The sequence below is a fragment of the Dryas octopetala genome, chromosome 4 (genome assembly GCF_963921425.1).
Source record: "Dryas octopetala chromosome 4, drDryOcto1.1, whole genome shotgun sequence".
Lineage (NCBI taxonomy): Eukaryota > Viridiplantae > Streptophyta > Magnoliopsida > Rosales > Rosaceae > Dryas > Dryas octopetala.
In genome coordinates, this window is record NC_141369.1 from 796,528 (window position 1) to 806,194 (window position 9,667).

Here is a 9,667-nt window from a genome sequence, read left to right on the forward strand (position 1 = left end):
GTGAGTTATGCATTTTTTAAGTTTGCCTAAAAATTTGACTATTTTCTGCAGCTTTTTTCAAAGAAAATTTTTGAGGTTTGCATGCTCAAATTTTGTTTTACTTAGAGACTTGATTTGAAATCATTACAATAGATTGTAGAACTGATTTTGGACTTATACCAATTGGTTTTACTTGATTTGGTGCATTAAACCCAAAAAAGACATTTTTTACCACATGAACAGTAATTATGCAGCAAAATCAGATTTCTGATGTGAACTTTGGGCTTTCGAAAACAATACTTTCATAACTCCAATTGCTTTGAAAATTTTTGTTCATGAGTGTTAGTATGTCTTCTAATTGCCTGTAAAAAATCTCGTTCAAATTATTTTTGTGTGATTTTACAAAATTCAATAAGCAAGTACTGCCCATTTGCATTTTTAAAGAAACAAATATGTCTCAAAACTGCCATTTTTGACAATAAGGCTTTTTGGCCTAAATTGTTGGTTCACACAGGTCACAAATCATCCCTGGGATTGATCTATGAGCATGAGGGAGTTCATGTACCTCTAGAATGGAGTTTGGGTTGTCAAAACCCATGTTTTTGAACAAAATCTAGGTTGCAGCATACCTCTTTTCTGCTGTGGCCTATCTGTTGGTTTTTAAGCTTCCAATTATGCTTGCATACATGATTTAGAACTTGTTTGAGGTCATAGAATGATTGCTTATAGGTTATAGGTCTTGGATGCCACTTAACTTAGCCAATACAATATCAAAACCCTAGAAAACTCCATTTGAGTTTGAGAATGTGAAATCTGATTCCCTTTGTATTTTGGGATTAATTTTCAGTTTGGTGGATCACTACAAGGACAAGAAGATTCAATTGAGGTAGGGGGATCTAGTCTTTTCTAAACTCTATGTTTTAATGTGATTTAATTCTCAGTTAATTTAATGTGGTTGTTTCCCTGAATGCTTGGCTCGGATTGATTCTTGTCTTAGATGTTTTAACTTGTTTCTTGACTACCATGTTTGATTGGAATTAAATAATTAACCTTGAAAGGAAATTATGATTTATTTAGTTAATTATAGAAAAAGATAATCAATTTGCTTTTAAAACCGAGAATTAATTGAATTTGGGATGCATGTTGATGACTTCAATTTGCCTAATTAGGGTGGAAAAAGCTACCTATTTGTTCTAGGATTAAACAAGTGGACTTATGTGAATTTATTTGAAAATTGAATCACCAGGGCTGCATAATTAGTTTTAAAGAAACTAACCTAAGATTTAAAGTGCTAATGAACTTAGGTTGGTTTATTTTGAAAATAATGAACTACATATTATTTTATTGTTGTATTAAAAGGGTACTAGATCACCTAGATCTAAACTAATAGGGCCTATATAATTGGTGGTACTCGAAAATTATTAAGGATTGATTTCTACATTGTTGTAAAACTTGAAAGTTCTAAGGTTTAAGAACTAGTGTAAAGGTGTATAAGAGGCTTGGAACCAATAAAAGAATGTGTGTTAAATTGGCCTTATTTGTTGGTTTCGGATCCAAGTTTAAACTTGGACTTGGCTGTCTATTTAATTGCACTTTTTGCCTTAAATTTTTATTTGTGTTAAAAGGCATGTTATATGAGTAATAAAATGAATGAATTGATTATATAATTTGATTGTCATTTCATGGTTATATAGCATCATATATACATGTGAAGCATTGAGGGCAGCCACACCTTGCATAGGGGCTGCCAAAGCATACATGAGCATTCATATTTATTGAATCAAGAATGCTTACACTAATGTGGTTTAAGTATTTGGACTTCCTAATTAGAGATGAAAAGGTACAGTTCTTACTTTATCATTGGGTTCAATTCCCTAAATGGTATGCATATAAGTGTCGTCTGGAATTGGTTATGAAAATTAAGAATATGCTAGAAGGGAAAGTAGATGGTTTTTATTTACTTCAATGAAAGGACATCTCACTATTTAGATCTTACTTTTTAGTAAGATATGAGGGATAGAGGTAATTAACTTTACAAATTAGGGCATAAGTCCACTGTCTATAAACTTTAACAGGTTTGCAATGTCATGGAGAAAAAGGTACGCTTGCATTGTTATTTAATTAAATATACATTTGCATTTCATGAGATTAATCATGTTGCATATATTAAAAATGGATGTATGATGGTTTAATCATACCCAACCCGAGAAAGCATGGTATTATTTATGAAATTATAGCCATAACTTGATGTTGATGCTGAAAAATGGTAAAGTAGTCAACGTCGAGTCGAACCACGTGGACCCGTTGACCTCCTAATGAGTGGATGACACGTCGAAGTGGGGTAGGAACAGGTAGCTGGGTCCGACTAGTGAATAGTGGAGAAAGAGTGATATTCAAAGCACCCTGCGCAAGTACACAAAAGTGAGCGGGAAGGGCACCGATGTGGTACCGGCCGAACCTCCTCTGACGCTCAAGTTAGTGTTCAGAGAATCTATGAGCAGAGTGAGTGAATAGTATAATATTGATTGAATTGTCCCTTTTGTGACAAGAATGTACCTATTTTATAGTACTTTTGGAAGAGTGTCAACCAATCCGGTGATGACACGTGTCCCTTGTAATGACTCACACTGTAGGAGCGCCACGTGTCACCTGTCTCGTGGATCGGAATGAGTCGAAACGGGTCGGGGCCTAGGAGGCTAGAGCTTGAGAGGCCGGAACCTAGGAGGCCAGGACGTAGGAGGCCGGAGCCTAGGGGGCCGGAGCCTAAGAGGTCAGGGGCTAGGAGCCCAGGAGCCCAGGAAGGGCTTCGTCTTTGGGCCTAAGAAGTCGGAGCCCAAGAACTTAGGAGGGGCTTATCCTCTGAGCCTAGGCCCAAACGACATAATGTTAAGCCTTATGTGACTTGTCGTTATGCCAAGATGATTAGTCATACGAATAGAGGTCCCCCAAGTTTCCGAGCAAAAGATACTTCTTGGTTAGGAACTTTGTACACAAAGAAGTCCGAGCAGAACGACAAGTGTCCACATACTTGTTCCTGCTTAAGATACTGTCCAGAAGCCCCCCAAGTTCCTGAGCAAGAAAAGCTGTACTGTAGGAAAGCTTGGGGGATTAGATATAAAAGATCATAATAATTTTTTTTTTTTTTTTGAATTTTAAATTTGATCACTCTATACTTCGAGCAGTAGACGCTTCGCAAAATCCCAGTGAATCCCATCCAATTTAATGGTGGGATGTTGCCCTTGGTAAATGAGAATCTGGAATTAAATGGTAGAGCCCAAATATAAAAAATTGCACACTCACATCTCCCCCCCCCCCCCACTTTTTTTTTTTTTTGTGACTAACTTGGAGAGAGAAAAGAAAGTTGTTTTTTTTTTTAATGAACAAACATTGGCTGTGAGGGGTGGAAACAAAATAGGGGAAGAAGAAAGAGGGCTCGGCTCGGGTGGGTGGGGGTATTGCTCGGGTCGGACTGAGGGGGGGGCTGTAGGCTCGGGTTAGAGAGGGTGTGTTGCTCGGATTGGACTGAGGGGGGGGGGTTGTAGGCTCGGGTCGGAGAGGGAGGGGTCGGGTCGGAGAGGGTTGGGCTGCGCGCTGCTCGGAGTGAAGGTGGAGGCTCGGGTCGGCGGCGCGGCGCGGAGCAGGAGAGCCTTGTGGTGCTCGGGCTGCTCGGATCGGTGCGGGTCGGGCCGAAGGTGTTGTGCGCGCGGCGGACTCGGGCCGAAGGTGTTATGCGCGGGGCGGGTTGCGGTGTGTTCGGGCCGGCGGCTTGGAGCAGAGGAGCTCGGCGCAGGGCGGAGGAGGTGCTGTTCGGGTCGGAACAGGGGGGCTGCTCTGCTCGGATCGGCTCGGGTGTGGGCTGCGCGGAGGTGCTGCAGGTCGGTTGAGCTGGGCTGCTGCGCGGTGGTGCTGCGAAAGGCTGCGCGGAGGTGCTGCTGGGCTGGGTTGCTGCGCGGGTCTGCTGGGCTGACTTGCTGCGCAGTGGTGCACGGGTCGGCTCGTTGGGTGTGGGCTCGAGCAGCAGCGGCTTGGGTTGAGCGGGTCAGAAAATTGGAGGTTGTTCCGAGCACTTGAGGTAGGCACTTTGAAATTCTTCCTAGCCATTTGATTTGTTGATTTTGCCTTGGAAAATCTTGGAAAATTTAGAACTGTGAGAAATTGTAGTCGTCCAGCCTGATGCGGGCCTTGAAATTCTGATTTAGAATTTGTGGAAAATGTGAGTAGGGGCAGGTGGAGGTGCGGGTGGGTATGAACCTTGCCGAGCACTGGGTAGGCCACACGCCTTCATTTTTGGACTTTGTAATTTATTGGGTGTTGTGTTGTTGGCTAGGTACATAGGAAACAAGATAAGTGGGTCGGAACCCGTCTGAGCTGTTGAAGCCGCGAAATACAGGTAAAGCTTGGGTTTTTATTGCTCTTCCTCTTGAATTGATATTGTGAATATTGGCTTTGATAAATGGTTGGTTATGTGAACATGTGAAAAAGTGATAGGGTGAATGTTATCAAATTGGGGGTGGAAGAGCTATATGAGGGGTGGGAAACCAGTAGTGATTTGATATGTCCATGGTGTTGTCTTGGTATTCCGAGCACTTCCCATCTTGATTTTTTGGTTTGTCTTGGATGGGTAGGTGTGGTGGGGTCGGACATTCCATGGTTTCCTCAGACGATTCGTTAAGGGAGGGCAATTCCATGGATGATGGAGAGTCCGACCAGACGTCTACAAGTGATGGGACACCGACGAGGCCAAGTGTGCCCCGACCCCGGATGGGGTGTGGAAACATGGAGGTGGGCAAAGTGCTCAAAACTGTCCAAGAGAGCCTGTCCATGGTGAGGGAAAGTGAAGGGAAGGACACTGGTAGTGAGGACAGTGATGATAGAGAAACGCCCACAAGTGGTGGTGATGTAGGTAGGCACAGGGTACCTAGGACGTATTGGTCCGTGGATGGGCTGTGTGAGAATAAGATGAAAGAGGAGGAGCTTGAAAAATTGAGAGTGGAGTTCCAAATTCCCGATTACATCTATCTGAGCCTCCCGGGAGAGGGTGATGTCTCGAGTGACCCACCGGAGGGGCATATTTTGTGTTTTGCCAAAAGTTTTCACCATGGGTTTAGACTTCCTCTCCATCCTTACTTCCAATATATGTTAAGAAAGTTAGGAATTGCGCCAGCTCAACTAACACCCAATAGTTGGCGAACATTAATTGGGTTGTATATATTGTTCCGAGATGAAGGGTATGGTGCCCCGAGTATGGCTCAATTCTCAAACTTGTTTGAAATTAAGTCGAGCCCCAATTTGCGAGGGTGGGTGTACTGCTCGCAGTTGGCAAACAGGCAATTCACTGATGGTACGACTCTCCAAATACAGGTGGGCCACCCAGACGCTCATAAGGACTGGAAGAAAAAATGGTTTTTTGCGAGTGGAGCCTGGGAATTCGGCCGGAGTGAGAGGATGACCATTAATAGAGTGCCGACGAATTTCCACATAATAGGTTGTCTGTTTGAGCCGATGCAATGGTCTGTGTACACTTGGATTATTAGCTGATATTGTGCTTGTACTAATAGTAGTCTTTAGTTGTTTTTTTTTGCAGGAGGTGAGTGGGAGAGATTGCCATTGTCTGAAGAGAGTGTGGAAGAGGTGCGGAGGGTGCTTAGTCGACCCGCCCGAAAATTGAGCGCCACATACCTTCTGTCTCCTGAGAAGTTGGCCAAGTACGGCTTTGGAGCCCCAGGTGATTTTCTGTACTTCCCCTCTTGAAGTGTTGGTTGCTGAAAAAAAATAACTTGTGCTCATTGGTTTTGTTGTCTTACAGTGAAAATGGCCAATATGAAAAAGACAAGTAGACCGGTTGGTCCTGCCCCGCTTGCCCAGAGGAGGCTGATGATGGGGGCGTTATTGGCCGGGAGTGGCTTGTCCCAAGGGAATACAAGTAGAGGTGCGCCGGTGCCTGGGAGTATGAGGCATAGTGGGTCGACCAACACCCTTGTTCCGAAAGTGACTTCTCCTGGGAGGAAAAGGAAGACTGGAGTGGATGTGGCAGAGCATGGGAGAGAGGGCAAGAGGGCAGCTAATGTGCCTGACCCGGTCCCAGAGGAGGATCGTCTGGTAAGGCAGGCGGTGACAGATTTTGGAGGGTTGCTGAAGAAGGGGAGGGATGACCGGGTGATCGGCGATGGTGCTGAGCCGCTATCTGTTCTGCAGCGGGCCTTTTCGGAGCAGTCCTAGGTAAGGGAGGGTGGTATATCATAATGAGATGTCCAAAGTTAAAACTTTATAGCATGTGATAACATTGTTGTGACATTGGACCTGGCAGGCACTGTATTTCACTTATTAGGCACATGTTAGTGTCCTTGCCACGGTGGAGAAGATAGGACGAGATGTCGAGCTTTGTGGTGTGGAAGGACAGAGCGCTCTCAGCCGAGGAGAAGGTCAGTACCCTGGTCGGGCAGAACAATGCGTTGCAGGCCGAGCTACTGCAGGCCAGGAAGGAGGCGGACCAGGCTAGGCAAGAGTTGGAGCAGTGCGGGCAAGAGCTGAGTCAAGCCAAGCAGGAGTTGGACAACGAGTATAACAGCGGCTATGCAATGGGCTTTGGCGATTGCAAATTAGAACTCGAGAAGATGTGCCCTGATTTTGACTGGGACCGCGTGCGTGGTCTGCTAGGGGCTGGCAGTAATGATGGGCATGCCAACGTCCCAGAGGGAGGTACCCAGGGGGAAGAGCCCGAGGATGGAGCATCCACAGGTGGGGAGCATGACATGGGAGAGGATCCCAAATAAATGTTTGAAGCAAACATGGCCCGGAGGCAGGGGTGGGCGAACCATCTCCCTATTTTTGTTTGAGTTATATGGTCAGGTCGGATGTGGCCCGTACCAACTTGCAAACTCTTTTGATTATTAAGTTTGTACTTAATGATATTTAGATGATTTGGAGGGTGTCCGACCCGTCATGGGGTAGGATGCCCTTCTTTTTAATACATGGTATTGTGGAATTTTCTTGAATGCATGGTACTTAGTTTCCCTTGAATGCATGAAATTTATTTTTCCTTGAATGCATGGTACTTAGTTTCCCTTGAATGCATTCTCCATAGCCGCCCTTGAATGCATGGTACTTAGCTTCCCTTGAATGCATGGTACGGATATGGGTAGGGTCGGATGTAAGATGGCCCGGAGGTCCATACAAACAATCAACACTTTGAATGAAAATGAAGAAAAAAGGGTGTCCGTGGTAGGACATTCATTTATTAAAGTGATAAGATAGATGAAATTGAAAAAAGTCCCCGGGGGGTACAAGATGTGTCTACTTGTAAAAGTTGAGGAGGTGCTCGGCATGCCAAGGGTGGCCGAGTTCCTTGCTGGTTATGGCGCAGAGCCTGTATGTGCCCGGACGGATGACTTCAATGATTTCGTATGGTCCTTCCCAGTTAGGTTTCAGAGCACCCGTTTTGGCCAAGGTAGTGCTGCGCAGGACCCAGTCCCCCACTCGAAAGTGGCGAGGCTTAACTTTAGAGTTGTAGTACCGAGTGACCCAATGCTGGTAGGCATACTTGTGTAGCTCAGCCTGGGTCCAATGCTCTTCAGCTAGGTCGAGACTTAGGACTAGCTGGTCAGCATTTTGCTCAGGCTGAAATGTGTCGAGGCGATAGGAGGCAAGTCCGACCTCAACTGGGATGACGACTTCAGAAGCAAAGGCCAAAGAAAAGGGGGTTTCCCTGGTCGATGATCGACAAGTCGTCCGGTAGGACCATAAGACTTCGGGTAGGAGGTCAGTCCACTTTCCCTTCTTTGCATCAAGCTTGGTCTTCAAGGTATGTTTAATGGTCTTGTTGACAGCCTCGACCTGCCCGTTGGCCTGAGGATGACCAGGAGAGGCAAAGAAAACCTTGATGTTGAATGTGGAGCAAAATGATTTGAACTCTTTGTTGTCAAACTGTTTGCCATTGTCAATGATAATGGCGTAGGGGAGACCAAAGCGGCAAATTATGTTCTTCCATACAAAGCTCTTGATGGTCTGGGTGGTTGCCTTTGCCAAGGGTTCGGCTTCTGCCCACTTAGTGAAGTAGTCCACTGCGACTACTGCCATCTTGACTTTTCCTTTCCCATCTGTCATTGGTCCGATTAAGTCGATACCCCATTGGGCAAAGGGCCAAGGACTGTTCATGGTAGTCAGGGGCTCGGGTGGTTGGCGCGGAAAAGTTGCAAATTTTTGGCACTTTATGCATTTCTGGGTGAGCTTCTTTGCATCAGCGCGGAGGGTCGGCCAATAATAGCCTTGGCGAATGGCCTTGTGGGCTAAAGATTGGGCCCCTGCATGATTGCCACAAACCCCTTCATGGATCTCTCGGAGGATATAGTCGCCTTGCTCGGGGGTAAGGCATCGTAAGTATGGCATGGAGAAACCTCGCTTGTTGTTGATAATGGTATATCGGGAGGCTCTATGGCGAAGGCGCTGAGCCTCGGTCTTGTCCGCAGGTGGGTTCTCATGCTTAAGAAATGCGAGGAGAGGGTCCATCCAACGAGCTTGTTGCTCAGACTGGCAGACTTCCATAACATCAGTGCTGCGCTAAGGTAAGAGCTCGACTGGGACAGACCTTCCGGAGGTTTGGTCAACAGCCGAGGCAAGGCGAGCTAGGGCATCCGCCCTCTCATTGTCTGCTCGAGGGATTTGTATGAGCTGATATGCTGAGAACTGACTGAGTAGGCTTTGAACTTTGGTGAAGAAGGCGGTCATGCGCTCACCGTTTGTCTGGTATTCCTGTGTGACTTGGTTCACCACAAGTTGAGAATCGCTGTAGATTTTGAGTTGCTCAACGTCCATATGTAGTGCCAAAGATAATCCGGCAAGGAGGGCCTCATATTCAGCCTCATTGTTGGATGCCTGGAAGCCGAATCGAAGAGCATAATCGATGGTGGTTTGGTCAGGGGCGATCAAAACAAGTCCGGCTCCACTGCCCTGCTGGTTAGAAGATCCATCAACATATAAAGACCAGATTGGGCGATTTAACTTGATTGCTGGAGTGGAAGAAGTTGGTGGGTCGGTGGTCGACACAATGGCGGAGGAGGGCTCAGCCTCGGATAGGAATGTAGACTCTGAAATGAAGTCTGCAATGGCTTGTCCCTTGATCGCGGGCCGTAGGCAGTAGGAAATGTCAAATTCGCTCAGCTCAATGGACCATTTGATAAGTCGGCCAGAGACCTCAAGTCGCTGCAAGACTTGCCTGAGCGGTTGATTGGTGAGAACCACAATAGGGTGAGCCTGGAAGTATGGGCGGAGGTGCCAGGCTGATGTGACCAAGGCAAGGGCTAATTTTTCTATCTCTGGATATCTGGTCGCAGCATCTTGCAGGGCCTTGTTGGTATAGTACACCGGGTGCTTAACCTTATCCTCAAGTCGAATTAGGACCGAGCTGGTGGCTGTCAGGGAAACGGACAAGTAGAGGAGTAGCTCTTCCCCTGGCTCGGGTTTAAAGAGTAGAGGTGATTTGCCCATATACTCTTTAAGGTCTTGGAAAACTTTCTTACACTCCGGAGTCCAGTCAATATATTTTGTCCGAGCCTTGAGGGTTTTGAAGAATGGGGCGCAACGGTCGGTGGCCTTAGATATGAATCGTGTCAAGGCGGCGACCCGGCCTGTTAGGCTCTGGACTTCCTTCTGAGTCCTAGGAGATTGCATATCGATCAAGGCTTTGATTTTT